Source organism: Lagenorhynchus albirostris, chromosome 11 (genome assembly GCF_949774975.1).
Source record: "Lagenorhynchus albirostris chromosome 11, mLagAlb1.1, whole genome shotgun sequence".
Lineage (NCBI taxonomy): Eukaryota > Metazoa > Chordata > Mammalia > Artiodactyla > Delphinidae > Lagenorhynchus > Lagenorhynchus albirostris.
The window spans coordinates 94734916-94750115 of NC_083105.1; the positions used below are offsets into that span (position 1 = coordinate 94734916).

Below are 15200 nucleotides of genomic sequence, written 5' to 3' on the forward strand. Positions count from 1 at the left end.
TCTTCAGTCAACTCGCTTTTCCTCCTGGGACCCCTGAGGCCCGGTGTTGGGGGCCCGGCCCGGTGCGCCAGTGACTTCTTTATTTACACCAGTCGTAAAACGTGAGAAAGGAAAAAGCCCAGGGAGACGACCGAAGGTCTGTGTTTATCATGTGTAGTTTCACGGAATGAAACACAGGGGAGGAAGATATTGGTGCAAAACTGAAGTTTTCAGGTGCTGCCGGGTTTATTTCCTTAAAACGACAACAGCAGCAGCCCGGTAATTAACTCGAGAAAATGCAAGTAGATCTTAAAATGAATGGATCCTGCAAAAGCCTAAGGAAATGTATCAGACGTCAGCTGCAGAGATCCTAAATCAAGTCCTGGGTGCCTCAAATCGTTTGGAGAAAGCACACCTCCAACCAGCCTGTGATTAATAAAGTAGAGAGGAAAAACCTGTTACATAATCTCATTTGCCCTGGGGTTTGCAGTGCCGTCCCCTTGAATCAGGGGGAAGTGAGTTAAGATGCAGGGTTTTTAAACCTCTGTGAAGTTTTTATTTACCCAGTGCTCTGGCTGCCACTTCTGCTTTAAAAGATTGTAAGTAAATACTCTGCTCTTACGAGGGAACCAAACCTATCAAACCTGTTTAGAAAATGACCAGGTATGTTTCTTTCCTTTCCTTCCGGTGTGTGTGTGCGCGCGTGTGTGTGTGTGCGTGTGCGTGTGCGTGTGTGTGTGTGTGAAATTTACCATCCATGAAAGACCTTATGACTAGTATTTGGGGAACTTAGACTGTCAGAAAAATGCCTCTTTAAGCCACTCATCTTACGAGTGCACATAGGTGACAACTGTTTCCTTAAAGGATTTATGCTATTCTGAAAAGAGATTTTTGAAGTCGAGGTAAATTTTTAAAAGAAAAAAAGGATTCTTACCAATTGAATTAGTCACTTGTGAATTATTCACCTTTGCTTGAGAATCATGTGTATTGGATAAACAGCTGGGGAGGCCGGAGTTAATTGAGACTTGTGGAATTCTGTGTTTGGTGAAGGCAGCAGCCTGGAGAAGGTAAATTAAAAAACTAAAAATTTGGGGCTTTGAATGGGGATTTTAGTCAAAATGTGACTAGGCACTGTGAAAGTTTTTTGTTTTTTAAGTAAAGTTCTGGAATTTAACTGAGTTTGATGACTGTGTGAAAGCTTGTTGTTAAAAAGGTTTTGGGGGGGTTAACATTTAACATCTTATGTAAAAACTTCGCCTAAAAGACACCAGCCCAAAAGTTGGCTTTTAGGTAAAAATAATTTGTACTTATCAAAGTTCTACATGGGGGGAAAAAGTAGAAATGAGTTTATTCTTAATTCTGCTGGTAGTATGGTGAATAACATGAAAAAAATAGGTTCAAGTGCTGTAAATGCGCGTTTGAATGTAAAATAATTGAATAGCTGTAAAGTGAAAACGGTCATGTAAAATTAAGGATTAAGGATCTCTTTGAACAAAAGCTTAATGGCAGTAACTGAAAAGGGGGCAAAAGAGAAGATCCTGTTAACCTAGTTCTTTTCCTTTTTCTTAAACATTAGAAACTCATTTGCGGCAGTGAGGCTGAGATCAAGTCTGAGATTGGTGCAGTTTAGGCTGGGGTCAGGAGAAGGGCCAGGGTTGATGTGTGAGTTTGTTTTGATGCTCTTTTCTATAAATGCCTGTATCGGGAATTTAATTCTATAGAGTTTTTGGCCTATGGGATTATATATTGATGAAGCTGACTTACATAGCTGTTCAAAATTAATGTTTTTCTATTTTTCAGCCAATCGTAATAGCCCACTAAATATAATTTGCTAGCATTACCAGTGTAATATCCTAGAAACCCAACTTTTCCTGGAGTATCAAAAAAAAAAAACAACAAAAAACAGAGTTTTCTATCCAGTGTTATTTGGGCTGAAAATTTCACTAGATGTGTAATGTTTTTATAATGCTTTGCGTTCTCAAGCAAATGGTACTTTAAATTAAAGAAGTAAATTAATATAGGGTAAGCTGATTTGGATCAGAAGCCCAAGAACAGGGAAGAAATAAATCAGGGGAAACAGAAACCAGATTTTATGACAGTTTTCAACAGATTGAAAAAACTAGTTAAAAAGACTTCATAGGAAAAACCACAGTTGATGTTTGATTGGCTTTTTAAAAACAATTAACTGTGTCAAAATTTAAAACCAAGACAGATATCCACCATCATAAAAGAAAATGTTTCTAACGGTGGCTTAAGCAAAAATATAATTAAGAAAGTAAATCTTGCCCAAAGCCACATATGATATATTCCAAAGCCAGATGTCACATTTTTTCTGATTATGTTGTGTTGTGGATAATCTGATATTTTTGTACATTTCATTTAGCCCAGATGACCAAGCGTTGGTTGGCTTTGTGAAAGGATATAGGGTTCATAAAGTTTGGCCAGATTTAAAGAAGCAGGCTCAGGCTTTAAGAAGACGCCAGTCTCATACACAAACTGAGAAGTTTGAAATGTAATCAAATAAATGACTGAAGGAAACAGGAGTGGCTCAAAAAGGAGGATCTGAGGCAGATTACCAAGGACAGGTACAAAGAAATAATAAAAGCTTGCCAGGGCTATGATCAGGGAAGAAGGAAATGGGATACATCTTGACATGAAAGGAAAAAGGCATAAAAAGAAAAAATACCCTCCAATACCTCAGCAACAGGAAGAGAGTGATGAAACTTTACCTCCATCTTGATTGGGGTTAGATACCTCATTGTAGGTATCATCAAAAAGTCACAAGATTTTTTTATTACATACAAAAATTAATCTTGGGGGAGGAGGATGGATAAAGTGCATTATGAGTAGCTATAGTTGTGTATATGAGAATGTAAAGCTTGAAATTGACAAAGATAAATTTAAAAACTAGAGGGGGACCCCCTGCAATTTCAGTTGAGTTATTGGAAAGGGAGGGCTATGTTATAAAATGTTGAAACTCTTAACTAAATTGATTTCTGGATTGACTACAGATATGAATGAGTCAAACAGAACGTTTATTGGTGGTGTACTCTTTACACGTCCTGAGGTGGATACCAAAAGTTAGGGGCACGGGTCCCTGCCCAGAATGAGGATTATGAGAATTTTAAAGGAGCTATATACATATGCAAGGATAAACAGTTACCAGACAGCTGGGAAGTGCCAAATTCCTGGTATGAAGGAGAAAGAGACTGGAGAACTGGGGACCTAGTCTTCATAGGGATAGTAGAGTTTGACCCTGGCCTCAAAGGATGGTTAACATGAGTATGGAGGAAAGGAAGTAGGGGAGGTGAAAGGGAGAGGCCATTCATCCATCCATCCCTTCATTCAGCGGATTTGTTTGGAACCTCTGCTGTGTGCTAGACACTGTTCTCCGAACCTGGAATAGAGCGGAAAATAAGATAAGGTTTCTGCCCTTATGGAATTTACATTCTAGTGGGAGAAGACAGAAGGGCAGTAAACAAGTAAACGCCACATGGAAAATCTGATGTCAGAGAGTGATGTCTTGTGAAGATAGTAATGAACAGAGTAGGGGAAATTTTACAGTGTTCTTTATAACCCCACTTATTCTGTGAATAACCTATTTTGCCTGTGATATCCCGGTGAATAATGTTAATGATTTAACTTTTTATTTATTTGCAGTCCAAACCAATTTGAATAGACGTCTACACATTAATTGACTTCATCTTTAACCAATTTTTAAAAAGAAACCTACGTAATATTTTGTAGATTGAAGCATGCACGCTTTGAGTTTTTAACTCCTTGTTAACAATTTGTATGCAATTCTTCTGCTGTTATTTGCTAAGAACCTCATGTTTTTACAGTGAGGTTAATGTCATTCTTTACAGTTTACTTAGAGTTGTATATATTGGACTATATACTTAGGTAAGATCCTCCATTAAGAACGATAATCACAATAGTGCTATAAAGTGAAGCTAAACTCCAAGGACAGTTTGTTTTGATGGTACCTTGTATGAGAGCGCACAAAACAAAAGATGTACAGAAACTACAAGTAAGCTCTTCAGCTCAGTTACCAGAAAATGGGGTCAAGGGTGACACCCCCTCCAGGCCTCATCCACATGGTGCAGGAATCCGATGGTAAATTTGGGCTGTGTTGCGCTCTGTGTGGTTAATCATTCTCCTTACAGATTGATAGGGGAGTTAGTGGTCTCACCAGAAATATTATTTTAAACTTAGGATTTTTACTGTTTTTCTACAAGTAGTAGACCTGATACAAAAGTGTCAGTTCTGAAATGGGGAAGTCTGGACTCTGTAGCTGTCTGACTGCCAGGTTTTACTGTTGTTGTTGACAAGATGTCCTTTGTAGTGTCAGCTAAAAATTTCTTAGTGACTCTTTCATGTTTTTGGACACATTTATGAAGTACTTCTCAAGGATTTTTTAAGAAATGTGTTCTCTCATTCTCCATTCTTTCTGTAGTTTTAAACTTAAAAAAAAATTATAGGTGGAACTGCGGTAAAGGATTTTCAAAAAGGATTTCTATTAAGTGTATGTGCCTATAGAACCACATCTTGAAAATTTGTCTGTATGCACCTAACCAGTGTTCATCTACAATACATTCTGACACGCTTGGAATAAGCTTATGGAAAATAAAACAATTTTCATAGGAAGTGGGAGATTCTTTAACATTTCCTTGATTTCCTTCTAAACTAGATACTCCATTTAGAAAAGAACTAATTGTAGTGATAAATGCTAGGGGTCTGTGATGTGTGTGATCAAAGCTAATGTGACGTGTACTCTTCAAACATATGTGGGAAGGACAGTAGAAATCAAATTTGTTTTAATGTCTGGGTGATGGGTAGGCTAAACTTCAGTTTACAGAAAAATATAAATATAAATTGTAATGGTATATGGCAAGGTAATTAATATTAAATATCTCCATTCTTCTGCTTAAAATTAATAGGGAAAGTCATGTGTAGAGACATATACTGCTTATTGTTTAACTGTATAAATGACCAAATAATATAACTCATATCTTAGGATAGTGCCTAGCTGAGTTCACTTTTGACAAATGTTTGCCGAGTAAATTGAATTCTCACAAATAGTTACTTTTTTTTTTTTTTTTTTTTTTGCGGTACACGGGCCTCTCACTGTTGTGGCCTCTCCCGTAGCGGAGCACAGGCTCCGGATGCGCAGGCTCAGCGGCCATGGCTCACGGGCCCAGCCGCTCTGCGGCATGTGGGATCTTCCCGGACCGAGGCACGAACCCGCGTCCCCTGCATCGGCAGGCGGACTCTCAACCACTGCGCCACCAGGGAAGCCCAATAGTTACTTTTGATGGTGGTTGCATTCTCTCTCTAGCTTAGAGCACTGATTTTTGAGCGTTGAGTTGAAGCCTGCAGGTGGTTGCCTTCCAGCCTTGGGCACCCGGCTTGTTTAAGCTTTATGCTCACTCTGGGACCTGGACCCTGACCTCACCTCCAGCCTGCCTGACCCTGGGGCTGACCTGACCTCCTCTTTTCTGAAATGGCAGGTGGTGGTTTCTTACAATTTCTTCCCTTCCTGAGCAGCTGAGCTATGTCCTCTTCTGGTCACTTCTCAGAATACTCAAGTGTCCCCAGTCTGGCCTATTTTGTAGTGGGTTTCTCTGGTTCTTTTTGTTTGTTGTTTTCTTGGAGGAGAAGCACATTTCTCAGGAAAAATAGTTCTTGACTTTGTTTTCTAAATTGTACATGGTATATAAAGCAGGGTATTATTTCTTTTTCCTTCTCAGCTTTAGCTGATAATCTTATATTCACTTGTAAGTTAACCGGTGAGAATGATATTTTGATGCTACAAGACAACTAAAAACTAACAAAGACTCTTTTTTTTGGAGGCAATCAGGAAATTAGAACATGGAGTGTGTATTAGATGATACTTAAGAATTATAACTATGAAGTTTTTATCTCTATTAATGGTATGTTTATGTTAAAAAAATTCTCGTCTGTTAAAGATACATATGGAAGTATTTCCAGGCAAAATGAAATGACGCCTATTATTTGTTTTTAAAAACTTCAGGATAGGCACAAACACACACAAATGGGAAATGAAACAATATTGACAAATTTTTGATAATTGTTGAGGGTACATCGGGGTTTGTTACTATTTTCTGTACTTTTGTGTGTATTTGGAAATATACATAATAGTTAACACACATTACCAATCATAACTGTGGAGGACGGAATTTGATACAGTAAAATTATGTGGTTGGACGTTTGACCTAATTGACCAGTCAGAAACTCTCCCCTGTGCATTTTCTGTAAGTTCTGCATTTAGTAAAAAAATAATTTTTAAATAGGGATAATTTTGTAGAAATATGGTCACAAGGTTAAAACTCTTAACTCTGAGATCTTATAATAATAATACACCTGTAATTTATACGTTGTTTTCACGTATTTTGTCTTTTATCCTCTGAACAGGACATGAATTACCTGTTTCACAGATGAGGAAACTAAGACCTTAGAGAGACTAATTTATCCAAATCCCAAAGCAAGTAAGAAGTGGCAGCGGACCTGGAGCCGAGACCTTCTGGCTCATTCTCAGGTGCCCACTCTGTTATGTACACATACTTAAAAGCACTGTTTTTTGTGGTGTTAAAAACCAGAGGTTTTCTTACATTTTAGTGTCAGGACACTTTTGCATTCTTAAAAATTACTGGAACCCCAAAGATCTTTTGTTTATGTGGACTATATCTGTCAATATTTAGCATATTAGAAATCTGAGAAATGTTTAAAATACTTATTCACTTAAAAGTAATGAACACATGAAAGTTTAACATAAATAACATATTTTAATGAAAAAGGTATTCCAAAACAAAAAATGTAGTGAGACTGTCTCTAATGCATTGCTACATAGAAGATAGCTGGATTTTCATAACTGCTTTTATATTGTCTGTTGTGACATGTTGCTTTGTTTGAAGTACATGAAGAAACCCCCGCTGTACACAGATACAGAGTAGCAAAAGGGTGGGGTATCTTAGTGTCTTTTTCATATAATTGTGAACATTCTTCGGTATATCAAAACTCAGCAAGTGGTCGATTCTTAAGGGTTAGTTGCAGCGTTGAATCTGAAACCTTATCAATGAATTTTTCGTACTCTGTCATGTAAAAATCTGTTGGTCCACCTTGCACTTCGGATGGATCTCTGACCTGTGTGTGATTTTATGACATCATACATTGGTCATTTGAAAAATAACGGTTGACTGAGTGTTGACACACTTGATTACACAATATTTAGCAAATCACATTCATTAATATGACCATGAATCTCATCCAAAAAGTCTTTAGGAAGTGGGAAGCAGTCAAGATTTTGGTATGCAGTTCAAGTGTTCCAAAATTCTGATTTTTTCCTGAAAGCTCAAATTTTATCGTCAGCAGCAGATATTGTTAGTTTCTTTCCTTGAAGCATCAGGCTCACTTTATTTACTTCAGAGAAAATACCAGGTACCTAAGTCTAAATAATTATATATAACAGTAAGTTGGCTGCCAGTCATTCTAAAAGAATGGGGTTTGTTACTTTTGCTAAAAGCAAAGATGGTATTCTCTGGAGAAAGTGTATAGTTTAGCTCACAACTCAACCGCATAAATGCTTTTCCTCAAGACGGCCTATGTATGAGGCATGTAGAAATGCTTTTTCTACATATTTGGTATGATGAAATGCTCACATGTCATCACACAGATTATTAAAAAGACCACGTTCTCAGGAGTGAGATGTAATAAAATTAATAACTTTTGCTGTTTTGTCAAAGGCATCTGTGAAACGGGCTTTTTAGAAACGATTGATAGTGAAGAGTGTGATTATCACTGGTGGAGTTTTGTACCCTTGCCGTGATTCACGCTGACGTGCCAGTGGTTTTGCCCCCATTTGCTTTTGTACCATCAGAGGAGATACCAACATGGTCGTTTCAGGGTAAATCATGAGATTCGTAAAGTTATTTAGTACTTTGAGTAATTCAGCAGCACTCGTATCTGTTGCCAAGCATTCACATAAAAGAAGCCCTTCGATGATTAGTTGGCATGGATACTGGAATAATAAAAACAAAACTAAGTCCACCCGTGTCTGCAGATTTGTCTACTTATAAAGCAAAAGTACAGTGCTTAAGGAGAGGTATTAACTTGTAGACATTAACATTTAATTTGATGAGCTGCTGCATCGTTGGAAGGGCCACTGCTGTGATTTCTTTTACTGACCCTTCGCCCAGCAGACATTCAGCAGTGTCAGTGGGGCAAAGCTTTCTTAGTTTCTCAGCTATCCCGTGCGCCGCTCCAACCCGTGCATTCTGACCATTTACTTTTATGATGCTTTTTCACTTCTAATTTGAAAACAGTCTTTTGCTTCTGAAGACCTCATCACGTCAAACTTTAAAACATTCCATTTCTTTTTCTTTAAACCCTCAGTGAATTCTTTGGATGATAATGAGGTAGTGGAGATTATAGCCGATATAACCAAAGATTGCTCTTGCTAGGAACATAGAAGTACTGAGCACACACTGAAAACATGCATATTTATGCCTTAAACTTGCTACCTTAGAACATTCTAAACACAAGAATATACAAGCATATGTTTCCTTAGCTGTCAGAATGATACATTATCATCGCACACTGTGTATTCTCTGGATTCACTGTTGTGAAAAAGGCAGGTAACATCTTGGTATTACTAAAAAGAGTTTTGACATTGTGGATCCCCTGAAAAGGTCTTGGGGACCTCACACCGGGGCATCTCTGGATCACACTTTGAAAATGCTGATGTAAACTGGTGCCCTGTCCTAACATATTTTTAGAGGAGTCTAACATAGACATCTGTATCAATAAAGTAATGTTTCCATCTTAGCTGATTAATTTGTCAGCAAGAGGGAAATATGTTAGTGTGTGGGACGAGCCATGTGGTCCGGAGATCATAGTGGTGGAAGGTGGTGTAACCTCAGAGAGTGGTGGGTAAAGGGTAGACAGAGGGTGGAGTTGGTAAAAAGCGCTTTACGACTTCACAAAAAATGAGCATTTGTTCTCTCTGTATTTTTTTTTTAAGCTAAAAAAGCACTGGGTCTACATATATATGTTCATACTCATTTGTATCTATGCTCAAAATCAGGGTACTCAGCCATTTTTTTCCTTGAGTGACAGCAGGGGAGAGATGCTAGCACACCTGAGAGGAAAACAGATGTTCACGGCCATTGTCCGTTTCTTCCAACCAGGGAGGCTGTGAATGGAGTAGACATTAGTGATCACAGGCGGTGCTGCAGGCAGAACTGGGCTGTGGGCAGAGATGGAGGTGAATGATGGGGGGCAGAGGAAGACTGTGGGGTGAACACAGGGAGCACGGGGCCCAGCGACATACAGAGGTGGATGCAGCTGGGGTCATGGAGGTGAACGTGTATTTGAAAGATTTCCATCAAAATACAGTTAAAATAACTATTGAAATAACTGTACTGGGTAGTCTGACTTCGAATGTCTTACCAGTATTCAAATTCTATTATTATAACCTGCGCAGGAGAAAACAGCAGTGCCATGAATTTGGTGTACTGCTGGTAAGTCTCTAAGCTTCGGTTACAGGCATCAGTATGTGAAAATGTTGACTGGGCCAGGTTTGGGGCTGCAAATTCAAGAATGAAATTTTAATATTTAATTTTTTACTAACAGGCAATTATGATTAAAGGAGACAGAAGAATTTAGTTCAGATAGGTATCATTCATCAGTTTGTTATTGATGTGGTACTCGTTTCCAGAAAGGATTTGAGATGGCAGAAGGAAGGATCAAAGTCAGTAATCAAGAGCAAACATGATTCTGAGTCATGTTTTTTTCCCTTATGTTTTATCTACTGGTGACGTTTATTTTAATAGGGTCATATAGTTGAGGTACTGTGACTATAAAGTAATTAAACTGGTCTCTGTTAACTATGCAGGAGACATATAGTCTTGTCACTTTTTAGTTGCATATGTATAAGTACAGTACACATTTGTAATGGGAGTGCTTGGGCAAGAGAATCATAGGGCACACAAAGTATCTTTTTAAATTCAGTACTGCTTTCAGCTGTAGTTAACAGAAGGCCATGGGCAGAAGCTTAAACCATAAGCTATTTATTATTATGCAGTTCACAGAAGTTCAGAGGTAGGTGGTCTCAGGAGGTCCAGCTGCTCAGCAGTGTCCTCAGGGCCCCAGGTTCTCTGCCGTCTTTTGCATGTTCCCTTACTGCCACCAGGTCACAAAATGGCTGCCTCAGCTCTAGGCATCACATCCCCTTTCAAGGCAAGAAGGAGGAAGTAGAGCAAGCAGTCCCTATTCCTGTGCTTGCCTGACAGAGAACAAAATCTTTCCCAGAAGCTTCCATCCAGTTTTTGCTGAAGTCTCTTTTGCTTGAACTGTTTCACACAAGACCGCCTCCCCTCACAGGAGATACTGGGCAAATGAGTGTAGGTACAAGGGGAATGGGTACCAGGTTTGGTGTAACGCACATCGTGTATCATTTCTTAGGCTTAGACACATTGCTTGCTGCCCAGGAAAAACTGGGACTCAGCCATTAGAGGGGAGAAAATGTCTCTTGGGTGGCTGGCTGTGTGTCTGTCACAAATATGCAGAAAGGAAAGCACGGAGTATTCAGTAGCTCAATACATCAACTCTCCTTTAGTTCGGAGACTATTTTATGTGTTTCCTTCTTTCTTACACGTTCCCTTTTCTTTCTTATTTTAGTGGAAGGTTACACAGACCTGAATCCCAGTTAGTCGTAGAGCTAATTTAGAGACAATTAGGTCTCAACTTCCTCAACTGTGAGATAAGAATATTGTATTAGATAATCTCTGAGGTACCTTCCGGTTTAAACATTCTTATCTCTTCTTTTGTTCCTGTCTTTTGAGATCATTTCACGTTTCTATCTTTTTAATCAAAAAAAGTGGACAGGGGAATTCCCTGGAGGTCCAGTGGTTAGGACTCTGGACTTCCACTGCTGGGGGCCCAGGATTGATCCCTGGTTGGGGAACTAAGATCCCACAAGCCACACGGTGTGGCCAAAAGAAAAAAGAAAAAAAAGTGGACAGGATTAGAGAGAGGATATAGAAGGGTTTGGTGTTTTATAGTCATCTTGATAGCTGGGCAGTGTCTCTAATAAAGATCTTGATGATATAGAAGGTTGAAGCTTAAAATTAGGTTTTGGCTTTTTGGCAGTTAGGTAATATGATATTATTTATGCCCCAGATTTCCATTGAAAGTGGAAAGCTAATAGCATTTTTATTTTAATAGGGGAACATATACATATACGTGTACAGTCTGTAATCAAAATAGCCTCAGTACTGTGTTCTAAGAAAATGCCATCTGACCCAGCAGAGGAAGCATTTGAAGCACTGTAGGTTAAAACCTGGTAGAACACCGCCTTTTGTTTATGGAGCATTTGTTCTTATTTGTTAATAGTGTTTGCACTGCATATTTGCCTTAGATAAAATTAGAGGACAGCTAAAGGAGAGTGATACCCTTCATGCGTTGTAACAACTGAACTTGACTCGAATGAGGCAGAACCTTTGATGTTTCAAATGACTTGAAATGGGATTCTGCTTGTGTTTCAGAGACAGCGGTGATCTGGCTCCTCCCACAGAATCCCGTCAAGATTATATGAATCCGGATATACAGTGAGTTGAAAATCATATTCCCAATTCTAACAAATTACCAAGCAATTACACTGCTTATAAAGGAGGCTGTTGAAATGTTAACCTAAAAAGGATTAGTCTTCTATCCAACAAAAATCTTATAGAAGGATCCCAATGCAGTTTATTGTGTTTTATCAGTATTGGGAGATCCTGGAGATAAACATTATTAACGCTGGCATTCAAAGGGGCCAAAAGACATCAGCAGTTTGGAGTGTAATTTTAAGAATAAAATGGGGGTGTGTATATATATTTAATAGCTGTTTTAAACAGCTTAGGGGCAGCGTCTAATTTCATTACTGTAGAATATCCAAATAACAGAAACTTTTCCTTCTACTGAAACCCTTTTAACTACATAATTAAAGCAGTTGTTTTCATTTTTCATTATGTGAGTGACTAAGAGCCTTGTTAATATAAATATTCAGGAAGCTTGATTTTATAGCTTCTTGGTTTTATAACCAACAATAAAAATCATGTACAGTGGAAAACCCCTGCTTCTCTTGAATACAGTCCTAGCTGAAGGACAAACTCAAGCAATTTTTTCTGGCAAACGAATGACCTGTTTGGCAGGACCTTAGATGCTGCCAGTGGCTGTCTCATTATAGAATGTAATTAACATGATGTTAAGGTGACACAGTATATGGTGGGGGGTTGGATTTCCAGGTACCAAGTGTTAGGCAGTATCGTATCCACTTGCCAGGAAAACGTAGTTTTATACAAGTTCTTAATAAAAGTTACTGTGAAATCAGTGGAGATTTTTATTGTACAAATGACCTTAGTTCATTTATTACAATGAGCACTTGGGCTTCTGAGTCTGGTAGGCTTTTCTTCTGGACCAAAGATCCATTCTTTTGGCTAGTGGTCATCGGCATGTCACTGTCATCAGCATGAACAGGTATTACTGAGTGACGTCTGAGAGTGAGGTATTAGAAGGGATGCAAAGAAGTGTAGCCTGTGACCTTGGTCAGCCAGGAGTTTATGCTTGTTGCTAGCACCTCTTGATTGACTATCTGCTCTTCATGGTTTAAGCAAATCACTAGGAAACATGTTATTCTTTGCCCTAGGGGCTCTTCATCCAGGGGTCCAGCACATCAGTCTCCACTCTCCTAGGCTGAGGGGTGAAGTCACAGTCAGAAGTGGAGGTCAGTCCACCTGAAGTCCTCTCCTGGCCATTCCCCCCTCTCACCTGTGACCGCAGAGCAGCCCTGCTTGCCGCATGTAGGAGCCGAGTGCTTGTTGGCTGCTACCGTAGGCTAGTCTAGGGGAAGGAAGACAGTGTCCTGGAGCAGTTCTCGCCCCTTCAGGTATGAAAGATTGGGAGGGACGCAGCAAAAAAGAGGGAAGAGATCTATTACCATTTTCTTTCTTTTCTTTTTTAAAAAAATTGTGGTTAAAAACAATGTAAAATTTCTCATTGTAACCATTTTCAAGCTACAGTTCAGTACTTTTAAGAATGTCCACAGTGTTGTGAAACAGACCTTTAGAACTTCTTACATCTTGCAGATCTGAAACTCTATACCCGCCAAACAACAGATCCCCTTTTCTCCCTCCCCCAGCTCTGGTAACCACGATTCTATGTTCTGTTTCTATGAATTTGACTATTTTAAATACCTCGTATAAGTGGAATCGTACGGCGTTTATCTTTTTGTGACTTAGTTCACTTAGTATAATGTCCTCAAGGTTCATCCATGTTGTAACATGTAGCAGGATTTCCTTCCTTTTTAAAGCTGAATACTATTGTATTATTATTGTGTGTTTAATCACATTTTGTTCATCTGTTGATATTGGGGTGGCTATTGTGAATAATGGATGTACAAATATCTCCTGGAGACCCTGCTTGTAATTCTGTTGGCTAAATACCCAGAAGTGGAATACCTGGGTCATATGGTAATTCTATTTTTAATTTTTTGAGGAACTGCCATACTGTTTTATACAGCAGTTGTACCAATTCACAATCCCACCAATGGTGGACGAAGGTTCTAATTTCTCCACATCCTTGCCAACACTTGTGATTTTCGTTTTTTTTTTTTTTTTTTTAAATAATGGCCATTCTGGAGGTGTGAGGTGATACCTCGTTGTGGTTTTGATTTGCATTTCTCTGGTGATTAGTAATGATGGGCATCTTTTCATCTCCTTGTTGGCCATTTGTGTATCATCTCTGGGGAAGTATCTAAGTCCTTTGCCCATCTTTTGATCGGTTATTTAATTTTTTGTTGTTGACTTGTAAGATGCCATTTTCTCGTTAAAATATGAATTAGCAGAGTAGAACTGCTCACAGATCAGGTGGGCTATAGTGCAGGATACAGAAATGCAGTGAGCGAAGCAGAGGAACTGCAGTAACTGCGGAGGAACTCCCCCATCTTCAGCCACTATCAGTGCAGCTTGTTTAATTGAGGGCTTTACTCCCAAAGAGGATTTGAGGCCTCATTCATCCTCCTCTTCCTATCCCTCCTCCTCCTTATTACCTATAAAACCAGGGGGGTGGACAAGGTGATAACTGAGGTGTCTTCCAGATCTAAAATACCGAGTTTTGAGAGCATTGCTTTTTACCAACTAACCCCTAACATCTAAAGTTCCCTTGGAACCTCGGTAATATGTGACTCCTAGACTAAGGAGTCTTTGTTGATGGCTAGTAAGAAGCACTCCACCAAGGTCCTATTGGATCTTTGGTTTGCTAACTTTTTACTTTATGTTATTTTACTAATTTTTAAATGCATTTATTTATTTTTGGCTGCATTGGGTCTTCGTTGCTGTGCGTGGGCTTTCTCTAGCTGCCGTGAGCGGGAGCTACACTTCGTTGCGGTACACGGGCTTCTCGTCGCGTGGCCTCTCTTGATGCAGAGCATGGGCTCTAGGAGCATGGGCTTCAGTAGTTGTGGCACGCAGGCTCAGTGTTTGTGGCTTGCAGCTCTAGAGCGCAGGCTCAGTAGTTGTGGCGCACGGGATTCCTGCTCTGCGGCATGTGGGATCTTCCCGGACCAGGGATGGAACTCTTGTCCCCTGCGTTGGCAGGCGGATTCTTAACCACCGCGCCACCAGGGAAGCCCCTGGTTTGCTAACTTTTAACTCCTTTGGCTCTTTATAGTATGGTGTCACCTCCAGATCCTGGGCCTACAGGTCAGCTCTTTAACTGCCACCTCACAGGAGTCCTCACACGTGGTAGAGTGCTCGGGCTTGGACTTCGCCCTGGAGAAATACAGCAGTTGTTATTTTTTAAACCTATTCACAGTCATGGGGAAATAGAAGCCAAAGTTCATTGGAGAGTGTATTTGTTGTTTTGAACACACAGAACAAACAGAACTAAATTCAGTGAATTCTCATTTCTGTAAAACTAGCTATGTTTTTGTGTTAAATGCTAGGTTTAAAGAAATCGTACCCAACTGATTTGTTTATTCCCTGTCCATGGCTTTCATAGTGATATTTTGGTAATAATTTTTAAAAAGTAATGTGATTGTGGTGGTTGATGTTGAAGGTTACCGTGGACTCTGATAGGACATGCTTAGAATTACTTTTAGCTTTCAAGCACTTGGTAGTTTTAATTTTTTGCATCTCACAGATACCGTCTGACAGACAACCAGT

At 39.3% G+C, this 15200-nt stretch overlaps 1 protein-coding gene across 1 annotated transcript in view; it reads left to right on the plus strand.

Annotated features, from left to right (window-relative positions):
- Window positions 1-15200, plus strand: part of DUSP16 (dual specificity phosphatase 16) — an 85577-nt gene that overhangs the window by 709 nt on the left and 69668 nt on the right. The window contains exons 2-3 of the mRNA XM_060166855.1: window positions 6415-6538; window positions 11544-11606. The gene's annotated coding sequence lies outside the window, so the exon portion shown is untranslated. The remainder of the gene's footprint in view (window positions 1-6414; window positions 6539-11543; window positions 11607-15200) is intronic.